Source organism: Hordeum vulgare, chromosome 3H, assembly GCF_904849725.1.
Source record: "Hordeum vulgare subsp. vulgare chromosome 3H, MorexV3_pseudomolecules_assembly, whole genome shotgun sequence".
Classification (NCBI taxonomy): domain Eukaryota; kingdom Viridiplantae; phylum Streptophyta; class Magnoliopsida; order Poales; family Poaceae; genus Hordeum; species Hordeum vulgare.
Window position 1 is genome coordinate 7,360,417 of NC_058520.1, and position 12,400 is coordinate 7,372,816.

Sequence of the window (12,400 nt, forward strand, 5' to 3'; positions counted from 1 at the left end):
CATATGTTCAGGGTAGATCCACGGATTCATACACGCTAGGTCCACGGTCTGCATGTGCTGGGCGTAAAAACGTAGGTGTGGTTTTTTTTTTGACAAGAACAACGAAAACCAACGTTGTATACTAAAAAGATGCACGGGTAAGGACGCCATAGGTCCACGGATGCTCCTCGGTACGATTACTTACGTACAAGGTGTACGGATGCGTACGCGGTATGTCTACAGCACATTAGTATTATTTCTTGATTGTGTTCTCTATAAGTTTTTCATGACAAACAGTGAGCCTAGGAAGACGCAATTGTGTGTACGTGGTAGGGCCACGGCTGTGGATATGCTAGAGGCAACCTCCCAACGGGCAGTGGTAGACTCCTCGGTTCCTCAACCGTGAGTGGGTTTTTCCATGGCCTCATTTAATTGCTGCTACACCTATCGCGTCAAATGGCAGTGCTATTTTGAATTTAGGTGCCGCCGCTGTAGGTTTTGTAGGTGGTAATCATGGTAGGTAGACCAAGTTGGACTACCACGATGTGAAGGTTCATGATGTGAATACAAAAACAGCCCTGCAATGAGATAAGTGCCTAAAATCATTGTTATTTGGAGAAAAAGAAGTGCAGTGCCTCCCAATGAGATAAACAGCCCTGCAATGTGAATGGAGTGCCTCTCATTGTTCCTCTCGCGCATTACAGAAAAATGAAAAAAGAAATATGTTTTCTGCTCTCTCTTTTTCCGTCGCGAGGCACAACTGTGCTTCTTCCATAAGCACGGAATTGCTATCGGGAGATGCACGGCCGTCCGGTAGAGGCACGATTTTTTCTTCACTCACTCTATCTATGTGGCACGTAACCCATCTATTGACCATACAATGTCACGTCTGACATGTCACTTGTAGAGGCACGGCCGTGATTCTAGTGGAGAGGCACTCCATGTGAAAACAGTACACGAGTGGAGAGGCACTCCGATCGTTATACAAAAATGTTTCCCTCTGCGAGGCACGGCTGTGCTTCTTCCAGAAGCACGAAATTGCTATCGGGAGATGCACGGCCGTCCGGTAGAGGCACGATTTTTTCTTCAATGACTCTATGTATGTGGCACGTAACTCATCTATTGACCATACAATGTCACGTCTGACATGTCACTTGTAGAGGCACGACCGTGATTCTAGTGGAGAGGCACTCCATATGAAAACAGTACACGTGTGGAGAGACACTCCGATCGTTATACAAAAATGTTTCCCTCCGCGAGGCACGGCTGTGCTTCTTCCAGAAGCACGGAATTGCTATCGGGAGATGCACGGCCGTCCGGTAGAGGCATGATTTTTTCTTCACTCACTCTATGTATGTGGCACGTAACCCATCTATTGACCATACAATGTCACGTCTCACATGTCACTTGTAGAGGCACGGCCGTGATTCTAGTGGAGAGGCACTCCATGTGAAAACAGTACACGAGTGGAGAGGCACTCCGATCGTTATACAAAAATGTTTCTCTTCGCGAGGCACGGCTGTGCTTCTTGCAGAAGCACGGAATTGCTATCGGGGGATGCACGGCCGTCCGGTAGAGACACGATTTTTTCTTCACTGACTCTATGTATGTGGCACGTAACTCATCTATTGACCATACAATGTCACGTCTGACATGTCACTTGTAGAGGCACGGCCGTGATTCTAGTGGAGAGGCACTCCATGTGAAAACAGTACACGAGTGGAGAGGCACTCGTTATACAAAAATGTTTCCCTCCGCGAGGCATGGCTGTGCTTCTTCTAGAAGCACGGAATTACTATCGCGAGATGCACGTCCGTCCGGTAGAGGAACGATTTTTTCTTCACTGACTCTATGTATGTGGCACGTAACCCATCCATTGACCATACAATGTCACGTCTGACATGTCACTTGTAGAGGCACGGCCGTGATTCTAGTGGAGAGGCACTCCATGTGAAAACAGTACACGAGTGGAGAGGCACTCCTATCTTTATACAAAAATGTTTCCCTCCGCGAGGCACGGCTGTGCTTCTTCCAGAAGCACGGAATTTCTATGAAGAGATGCATGGCCGTCCGGTAGAGGCACGATTTTTTCTTCACTGACTCTACGGTAGAACCACCGCTACCTTGCATCTTCGACCACCACCTCACACCCAGAGAACGGCGTAGGCAGCCTCACCCTCTTGGTGCTAGGGGCACGGCACGTCTCCGTCTCCATTGTTGATGATGAACGCGAATGATGTGCGCGGTGGATCTGAAATCACGAGCGAGCAATTCGAGTTTTTTTTGCCTCGGGGGGTTGGGTGGACGAGTGGAGCGGTCGACTGATCGAGTGGGGAAGAAGGTAGCGGTGGTTCCGACATTTAATAGGACCCGTCAGAATAGGCGAAGCGTGGCAGCTGTCGCTGCCCTGTGGGCCAGCGGGAGACGAGTCGTTCGTGCGTTGACTCGCTTGCTTGATGAGTTGCCCCAGGACGACCCCACTAGTCAGCTTCGGTGATGTAAAACGAAAACCACGGATGTTGACTGGTAAGACGCACGGCTGCATACGCTATACATCCACGGATGCAAGCACTATGGATCCATGGGTATGTACACCTTAGATCCACGGGTGCGTACGCTATACATCCACGGATGCAAGCGCTATGGATATATGGGTATGTACGCCGTAGGTCCACGGGTGCCTACGCTATAAATCCACGGGTGCAAGCGCTATGGATACATGGGTATGTACGCCTTACGTAGTTGGTGCACGTACTTTGCTCCACGAAGCGCATTAGATAGCTCGCTTTGAAAAACTTCCATTCTTTGTATGTTTTACATCACAAAAATAACCCGAAAACAACGGATGTACACTAGAAAGACGCACGGGTGCGTCTACGGTAGATGCACGGGGTGCGTCTTCGTCCGCTCAAGGTGGGCGTCTACGTTAGGTGCACGGATGCGTCTACAGTAGATGCACGGATTCGTCTACAGTAAGTGCACGGATGCGTCTACGATAGAACTGTTGACCCTACAAATGTCACCCGTGACATATCGCTCGTAGAGGCACGACCGTGATTCATGGGAAGAGGCAATACATGTGAAACTGTACACGGGAAGAGGCAATACATGTGTCAGTATTGAACACTAGTTTGCTTATATCCGAGGCATGTCTATACGTGAAGAAAATGTTAGGTAATTTTCTTCGCATCCCATTTTATCATGTGACATTTCTGTTTCTTTTTAGCCTTTCCCACAACTATTGTTTAAGAGCAGACTCGTAGACTCATAGTTTTGTTCTGAAACTATCAATTTTTTGACACGGTGGATAGAGAGAATAGCAAGCTAGCAAATTTGTTCAAACCACATAACCAAAGTACGAACATGATACAAGCAAACTAGTGTTCAATACTGACACACATTACACAAGAAAAGTTATTGAACGTTATGAAACCAAACTACGAAAGTGAACAAAAGAATATACAAGCATATTTTTAAAGCCACAGACATTGTTGTCCCATCACCTCTAGAAGTCGTAGACTATTCCATATGTCTCTTCATAGTTGATCCTGTAAAAACCCTTCATGACGAGGTTGATTATCGTCCAAGCCTTGTATGTGGCATATGCATCTATCGATGCATACTGGATCAGGTAGTCTGGCAGTGGCGCTATCCCCCACAGTCTGTGGTCTTCCTTGCGGTTGATATTTTGCTTCATGTGCTTATAGAAGGGGTGGACAAGAATGCCTGCAACGTCTGCCAGGGAGTCGTACGGCTTGTGGGCGTATGGATGCCTCCATTTCTTCTGCATGTCGACGAACTTCTCGGGGTTGATCTCCAATCTTGACTTCTTCAGCATCTCTTGGTCCCTGGTGATGTCAAAACCAACAAAGGTGTACATCTTTTCCTTCAGGAATCCGTCGAACTAGTCGGGCCTGCAAGTTTGTAGCAACGGCAGTGCATCACTAGTTTAATTAAACTTCAAGCAGCAAAACCGACGAACACATGACTTCCTACTTACAGATTTTATGCAATTTTACCACCTACTGGTATGTATAGCAGAACTTCTCAAGTAGGAATCTTTTGGAATTCATTTGTTTTTGTTTGTAGATTTTTTTCCTGACTACGTTTGTGTAACATGTGTCAGAACATATTTCGCAAACTAGTTTCATCGGACATCACGCACCAGTACTACTGATTAATTGAACTAGTTTTATTAAACTTACTGCCAACTCTTTTTATGTGATATTGCCACCAAGACTTCTCAGTAGGAAATATTGAACTTCTCCAGCATGAAATGTTGATCTTAATTTTTGTTTGTCATATATTTCTCCTGCTTACTCCCTTTTTTGTAACATATCAACTGTTGGTATAGCAGAACTTCTCCTCTAGAAATTTTTGAACTTCTGCAATACATGAATTGCATGTAGTATTCAAGTACTAGTATTTGACACAGCAAAATGCCCTTTTCGTTCTATTTGAACTCTATAGTTAAAACATCTAGTTCAGAAACTAGTTTAATAGAACTTTCAGGCAGGAAAATAGCAATGCACAAATTTGCACGACAATAAGTTGAATTAGTAGATTTGCTCACATTTTTGTAGCCGCGGTGATGTGGAAGACGAGCACCATTTCCTCCAAGCAAAGCTGCAGAACTGCTGCCCTCTGGTTCGGCTCGTCTTCTCTTGTGTACTCAACATCAACGCCAATGATCCTGTCGATCATGCCACCGAGCTTCAGCCTCATCTTCTTGATCATCTCATCGGCTTCTTCGGGATTGCTGGTGCAGACGACGCACAGGGGCTCCTTGCCGTGGGCTTCAACCTACTTCAGTACTTTGGTGTAGTCGTGCTTCTTGGCATGGGCGACGTCGTCTTCAAGCGGCCTGCTCCGACGGCATTTCAGGGAGACGCTTCTGGGATGCCACGGCTTCCATTGCTTGCCGTGGTTTTCCTTCGAAGATGGAGCGGGGGGATGGAATGGTGAGACTAAGGCGGAGAGGAAGGCGTGGGAGTGTTCCTGACAGTGGTGTTGTGAGGTTTTTAAGAGGAAGTTGGAGAGCGGGGGGAATGGTGAGGCTAAGGCGGAGAGGAAGGCATGGGAGAGGAAGACGTGGGAGTGTTCGTGACAGTGGTCTTGCGAGGTTTTTAAGAGGAAGTTGGAGAGCGGGGGAAATGGTGAGGCTAAGGCGGAGAGGAAGACGAAGGACTGAGCTTCATTGACTTACTCCACCTGACTTTGGGTGCATGACAGGTGGACCCAACAGGTGATTGGCCATATGTCATACACACAAAGGCAGGAGCAGTTAGGAAGGTATTTTTGTGCAGTTGATTCGTACTGGAGCGGAAGGCGGTTCGTCCGAGCAACGAAGTGGGCGTTGCATTTTCTGTACGTGGCAACCTCCCAACGGGCAGTGGTAGACTCCTCGGTTCCTCGACAGTGAGTGGTTTTCCATGGCCTCATTTAATTGTTGCTACACCTATCGCGTCAAATGGCAGTGCTATTCTGAATTTAGGTGCCGCCGCTGTAGGTTTGGTAGGTGGTAATCATGGTAGGTAGACCAAGTTGGACTACCATGATGTTAGACCAAGTTGGACTACCAAGATGTGAAGGTTCATGATGTGAATACAAAAACAGCCCTGCAATGAGATAAGTGCCTAAAATCATTGTTATTTGGAGAAAAAGAAGTGCAGTGCCTCCCAATAAGATAAACAGCCCTGCAATGTGAATGCAGTGCCTCTCATTGTTCCTCTCGCGCATTACAGAAAAATGAAAAAAGAAATATGTTTTCTGCTCTCTCTTTTTTCGTCGCGAGGCACGGTTGTGCTTCTTCCAAAAGGACGGAATTGCTATCGGGAGATGCATGGCCATCCGGTAGAGGCACGATTTTTTCTTCACTGACTCTATGTATGTGGCACATACCCATCTATTGACCATACAATGTCACGTCTGACATGTCACTTGTAGAGTCACGGCCATGATTCTAGTGGAGAGGCACTCCATGTGAAAACAGTACACGAGTGGAGAGGCACTCCGATCGTTATACAAAAATGTTTCCCTCCGCGAGGCACGGCTGTGCTTCTTCCAGAAGCACGGAATTGCTATCGGGAGATGCACGGCCGTCCGGTAGAGGCACGATTTTTTCTTCACTGACTCTATGTATGTGGCACGTAACCCATCTATTGACCATACAATGTCACGTCTGACATGTCACTTGTAGAGGCACGGCCGTGATTCTAGTGGAGAGGAACTCCATGTGAAAACAGTACACGAGTGGAGAGGCACTCCGATCGTTATACAAAAATGTTTCCCTCCGCGAGGCACGGCTGTGCTTCTTCCAGAAGCACGGAATTGCTATCGAGAGATGCACAGCCGTCCGGTAGAGGCACGATTTTTTCTTCACTGACTCTATGTATGTGGACGTAACCCATCTATTGACCATACAATGTCACGTTTGACATGTCACTTGTAGAGGCACGGCCGTGATTCTAGTAGAGAGGCACTCCATGTGAAAATAGTACACGAGTGGAGAGGCACTCCAATCGTTATACAAAAATGTTTCCCTCCGTGAGGCACGGCTGTGGTTCTTCCAGAAGCACGGAATTGCTATCGGGAGATGCACGGCCGTCCGGTAGAGGCATGATTTTTTCTTCACTGACTCTATGTATGTGGCACGTAACCCATCTATTGACCATACAATGTCACGTTTGACATGTCACTTGTAGAGGCACGGCCGTGATTCTAGTAGAGAGGCACTCCATGTGAAAACAGTACACGAGTGGAGAGGCACTCCGATTGTTATACAAAAATGTTTCCCTCCGCGAGGCGCGGCTGTGCTTCTTCCACAAGCACGGAATTGCTATCGGGAGATGCACAGCCGTCCGGTAGAGGCACAATTTTTTCTTCACTGACTCTTTGTATGTGGCACGTAACCCATCTATTGACCATACAATGTCACGTCTGACATGTCACTTGTAGAGGCACGGCCGTGATTCTAGTGGAGAGGCACTCCATGTGAAAACAGTACACGAGTGGAGAGGCACTCCGATCGTTATAAAAAAAAATTCCTTCCGCGAGGCAAGGTTGTGCTTCTTCCAGAAGCACGGAATTCCTATCGAGAGATGCACGACCGTCCGGTAGAGGCATGATTTTTTCTTCACTGACTCTATGTATGTGGCACGTAACCCATCTATTGACCATACAATGTCATGTCTGACATGTCACTTGTAGGGGCACGGCCGTGCTTCTAGTGGAGAGACACTCCATGTGAAAATAGTACACGAGTGGAGAGGCACTCCGATCGTTATACAAAAATGTTTCCCTCTGCGAGGCACGGCTGTGCTTCTTGCAGAACCACGGAATTGCTATCGGGAGATGCACGGCCGTCCGGTAGAGGCACGATTTTTTCTTCACTGACTCTATGTATGTGGCACGTAACCCATCTATTGACCATACAATGTCACGTCTGACATGTCACTTGTAGAGGCACGGCCGTGATTCTAGTGGAGAGGCACTCCATGTGAAAACAGTACACGAGTGGAGAGGCACTCCGATCGTCATACAAAAATGTTTCCCTCCGCGAGGCACGACTGTGCTTCTTCCAGAAGCACGGAATTGCTATCGGGAGATGCACGGCCGTCCGGTAGAGGCACGATTTTTTCTTCACTGACTCTATGTATGTGGCACGTAACCCATCTATTGATCATACAATGTCACGTCTGACATGTCACTTGTAGAGGCACGACCGTGATTCTAGTACAGAGGCACTCCATGTGAAAACAGTACAAGAGTGGAAAGGCACTCCGATCGTTATACAAAAATGTTTCCCTCCGCGAGGCATGGCTATGCTTCTTCCAGAAGCACGGAATTGCTATCGGGAGATGCATGGCCGTCCGATAGAGGCACGATTTTTTCTTCACTGACTCTATGTATGTAATCGAGTGAAGAGGCACTCCGATCGTTATACAAAAATGTTTCCCTCCGCGAGAGGCACGTCGATACGTGCAGAAAACGCAAGCCCCTGACCCTTGTTCAAAATGTTTTCTATCGCTCCTCCTGTTCAAAAACAATACCGGAACATAAAAATGTCAGAGGTGGAACGCCATCAGGACAAAAAGAGTTATAATTTCACATGCACGGCCATCCTTTCAGACTTTAAATATCAGAGGCACCATCATAAGGCCACGAGAGGAACCGTTTTACAAGCGCGCGGCTGTGCCTCAAAACAGAGTTACAGAACTTACAACTCCACAAGAAAAAATAAGTCCTGCTACAACGGATGACACTGTTTTTTGAAGAGAACAAATCTTCTCTCCCCAAATATCAGCATTGTCATTCTCCTATTAAAAAGAATACACCGAAGAAAACAAAAATTAGAATAATTCTTCATGGGTACATTTCTTCAAGTATTAGGAAGCAATATTCTACGGTCCAAAATAGCTTACATTATATTATTTCTGTTCAGAACTTCCTTTTACCTTTCAATTCTTCACTCGTATTGTTCGCCGGTAGAAAACTGTCTCCATTCCGTTCTTTCTTTTCTCAATGTAGGATCCGCACATGTTGTTGCTTCAACCAAGTTTGGTTGCTGACATTTTGTGTGCCTCGCCTGTGTGACACTAGATTTTGGAGTGCTTACAGGACTTTGCTTTCTATGTTCTGTTGTTAGTGTGGTAGCAGGTGTTGTCAGTGGCGTTGTTCGCGTTGATGATGGTGTTAACAGTCTTGGCCCCGGGATAAGACTGCATTCTCCTTCTCCGTTTCATATTTTCGATGATCTCGTTGGTGTTGTCGGCCATTTCATTGATCTTTCCTTTTTCTCCTCCCGTGCTTTCATCTTCCCCTCTTGAATCCTAATTCTTTCAATCACTTCTGGGTTAGTAGGACAACTAGATTTCGTATGCCCCTTTGAATTGCAACGGCTGCAACTGGGTCTACCTCTTTTTATGTTCTTCTCAGAGCCAGCTTCGATTCGGTCCCCTTTTTTCCTTCCCTTCGAGCCAGCCAAAGGTGGATTTTTCAGACTTGCGTCACATGGATTTTTGCCCGTGTCTGTCTCATCAGCAAGTGCAGTCATGACTTTTATTTTCATTTCTTGCATAACTCAAGTAGCACATTGTATGCCTTGTCCTTTCTGCAAGCATGTGAACATATATCGGACAACTCTGCATACAAGAGACCGAATCTCATAGTTTCATCTTCTTGTGCGGTCATGCTGTCACCTTGACTTGTAGCCAGTAGTCTCAAGCTATCTGACCAATTCCTGGTCCATCTGGGGATGATAAAGGATTTTGGAAGGTGTTCAACCATGCCTGTGTGGTCCATAACCTTAAGTACGTGGCAGCACTGAATGCCATCCCTAGTCATCTTCTTGCAGCTGCACATGTATATTTCCTTATGCTCATCCACATCTACCCTGAACTCAGACCTATCAAATTCCTCACCTGGGTACAGTTTCCTGTCTTTATCTTGCGATGAGATCGTTTTTAAAAGGTATTGCCCACCTTTTGCCAGGTCGTGACACTTGTAGTATGTACGGTGGCGCAGCTCTAGCTGAAATTTCCTGAAAATTTCATTAGTGTATATTTCACTTGCTTCTGTTTTTATTGAGAAACCTGTCTCTCATGAACATACCTTCTCTTCTGTCCGGTGACTTTTCTTGTCAAGCGTAGCAAGGCAATTTCGCTGGATGATGTTGTACGCACCAACAAACATCGCTATGGTATCCTTGTGGTTCACATAATTTTTCGACATTGAGTTCGTGCTCTCACTACGTGTGGTCGTCGATGAGAATGGATAAAAGCAGTCCTTGAAGTAGGCTGGTACCCAGAATGTACGAAGGTCCCACAACGCATTCAGATGCATGTTTCCTTCTGCTTTATATTTCGAAATCGCTCTTTTCCACGAGCCTTCAAATTCATCTGCATTTAGTGAGTTTTCGATTATTAGATGTAACTCATCAGACATCCCTGGATGTTGCGCAAACACTGTCGCATTGTTCTCCTTCATGTTCTTCCTTATATGCCACAAGCAGAACCTGTGTCTGGTATTCGGAAGTGCTTGCTCTATCGCCGCCTTCATCGCCTTGTCCTGGTCTGTTATTATGAACTTTGGTTCCTTTCCTCCCATTGCCTCAACAAATGTACTTAGGAGCCATTTGAATGACCCTATCGTCTCATCCTTTAAGAGGCCTATTCCAAAAAGGACGGACGACCCATGGTTGTCAACCCCGATTATTGGTGCAAACGGTAATCCGTATATGTCCGTAGAAAATGTCGTGTCAAAAGACACGAAATCTCCGTACATGCCATAATTCATCTTGCACAATGAGTCTGTCCAGAACAGGCTTCGAACCACATTGTTTCCATCGATTTCTTCGACATGATGAAACCCTGCCCTCTTCCTCTGCATTTCCGCAAACAGATTCATCGTGTCCTCGATATTTGTGTTTCTCTGTCCAGCTCTGTCCTGGCATGCAATGTTGCTTATGTCAATAGTCTCAAACATAATTTCCCGCCTCGTTTTACCCATGGAAGTGAAGATCTGCATGATTTTTCTTGGCTCTAGCCTTGCCTTCTGCAGGACCTGGATAAAAAGTTTCTCCTCGGGCCTCATGTTCTTATAGCACCTCATAAATTTCAGCATCCAATCACACGGGTGTAGCACATGGTTGTGTTCTAGGCGAACATTCCTTAAGTACCATACTCCCATCTCTATATCTCTTTTTGTTGTTATTTCAATAGGACAGCCTGTCCTAATCAAGCAATTGCTCCTTCTGTGCTTCACAAGTCTCTCGGTCGTTTTATTCACACCTTCCTTTGTGCAACGGAACATTTGCTTGTCAACCTCCTGCTCGGGGCCTGCTCCTCTGGTGGTTGATCGCTTCACCGAAAAACCAACCTTTCTAGCAAATGTGCAGAAGAAAAAGAAGGCATTGTCCCTTGTTTTGAAATGCAACCCATCCTCTGGTTCACGTGCTTGCGTTACTTCCTCGATCGACGGGTATGCGCTTCCTTTGAACATGTCATCCATTTCTTTCTCTTCTTGCATTGCCTTCCCGACATCAATGCTATCTAACGTGTCTCCATTAGGGTCGTCATCGTTGTCACTTGAGATATCATCCCTTTCATGACCAGGAATTAGCTCATTTCTGACAAAGCTGCTGCAGCTCGCTTGCTTGTCAGCTGCGGGGGCGCCACCACTGCTAGATGTCCAGTCCATCACTACTTCTCGAACGTTGTTGCCTCCTTCTATTCTGTCATCTTCAGGAATGTTGTTGTTATATGATTCTCTGGTACCCGTAAACCCAACGACTTGCACTCCTTCCACCTCAACATTTTTGCTGTCGCAATAACCGTCCCTGTATACTACTTGCTCATCTGCACGTTCTTTTCCCTTAAGGGTGTCTAAAGGAATCATGCAGTTATTTGACTCATCTGTCGTACTCCCTGTGAAGTCCTGCACATGAAGGTTGCAAAAAAATTAGATATCAGAGGCACCTGAGACATTTACATCTTATTTTATCGTTTTGAAAGCTTTAAAACATATGTATAATAATGTAGCAGGATTTAGCAGTAAGTTTTTGGCAGGAACATACGTGGTGTAAACCAGAAGCACATAATCCACGTGCATGTGCATGTAAAAGGCACGGCCATGCTTTTCTTTGCACTATATGATCAAAAGAGGCACGCCGTGCTTCTGCTTTCACTCTACAATCTAAAGCAGGATTTACATACAAGGAACATGATCGTGTCGTCACCTTTCTTTCCTCATGTCTGCACTCCTCAGCACATCTTGGTGACATCCTCCGTGCATTGGATATTTCGTTAACAATCTTGGAAGCCATCGGAGATCCTCTGGAAGGACCTCTCATGCTGAACGCCAATGAAGATCCTTTGAAAGGACCTTGCCTCATCATCTTTAAATTGTCACCAGTATACACAATTTGTTGAAGCCTTTGTTCCTGGCATGGACTGGCGTGACCCCTGTTATTTTCCTCGCAAGCCTATGACACACGAAAACACAGATAGATTTTATTGATTAAATTCGAATAACAAAAGTCTTTGACATAATTCTTGCTTGATCAACGGTGCTATCACCTCTCCTTTATTCTCATGCCGCAGATCAGTAAAGATTCTTCCTCCGATTGATGAGATACTGCTTCTTTGGGCCACATCCAATGTTCTGACACCACGACCGTCAGGAAAAACCAATCCATCAGATCGACTGCTCTCCGCGACCTTTAAGCATTAACAAATAGGTGCATATGAAGTGTTATTTGTGTCTCAAGATTTATGAAATAAGAATATCGAGTTTAAAAAAAATCATCGTTACCTCGACTGACAGATTGGTACGGTTTCTGTGTTGCAACTCTAGATTACAAACAACAGTCCGAGACACTGCAGAAAAATTTCCGCTGCTGCCTACAGTACTCCTTTTTAGC

At 45.9% G+C, this 12,400-nt stretch overlaps 1 pseudogene; it reads right to left on the reverse strand.

Moving 5' to 3' along the window:
- Positions 1 to 8,719: 8,719 nt before the first annotated feature.
- Positions 8,720 to 12,175, reverse strand: LOC123441276 (annotated as a pseudogene).
- Positions 12,176 to 12,400: the final 225 nt, after the last annotated feature.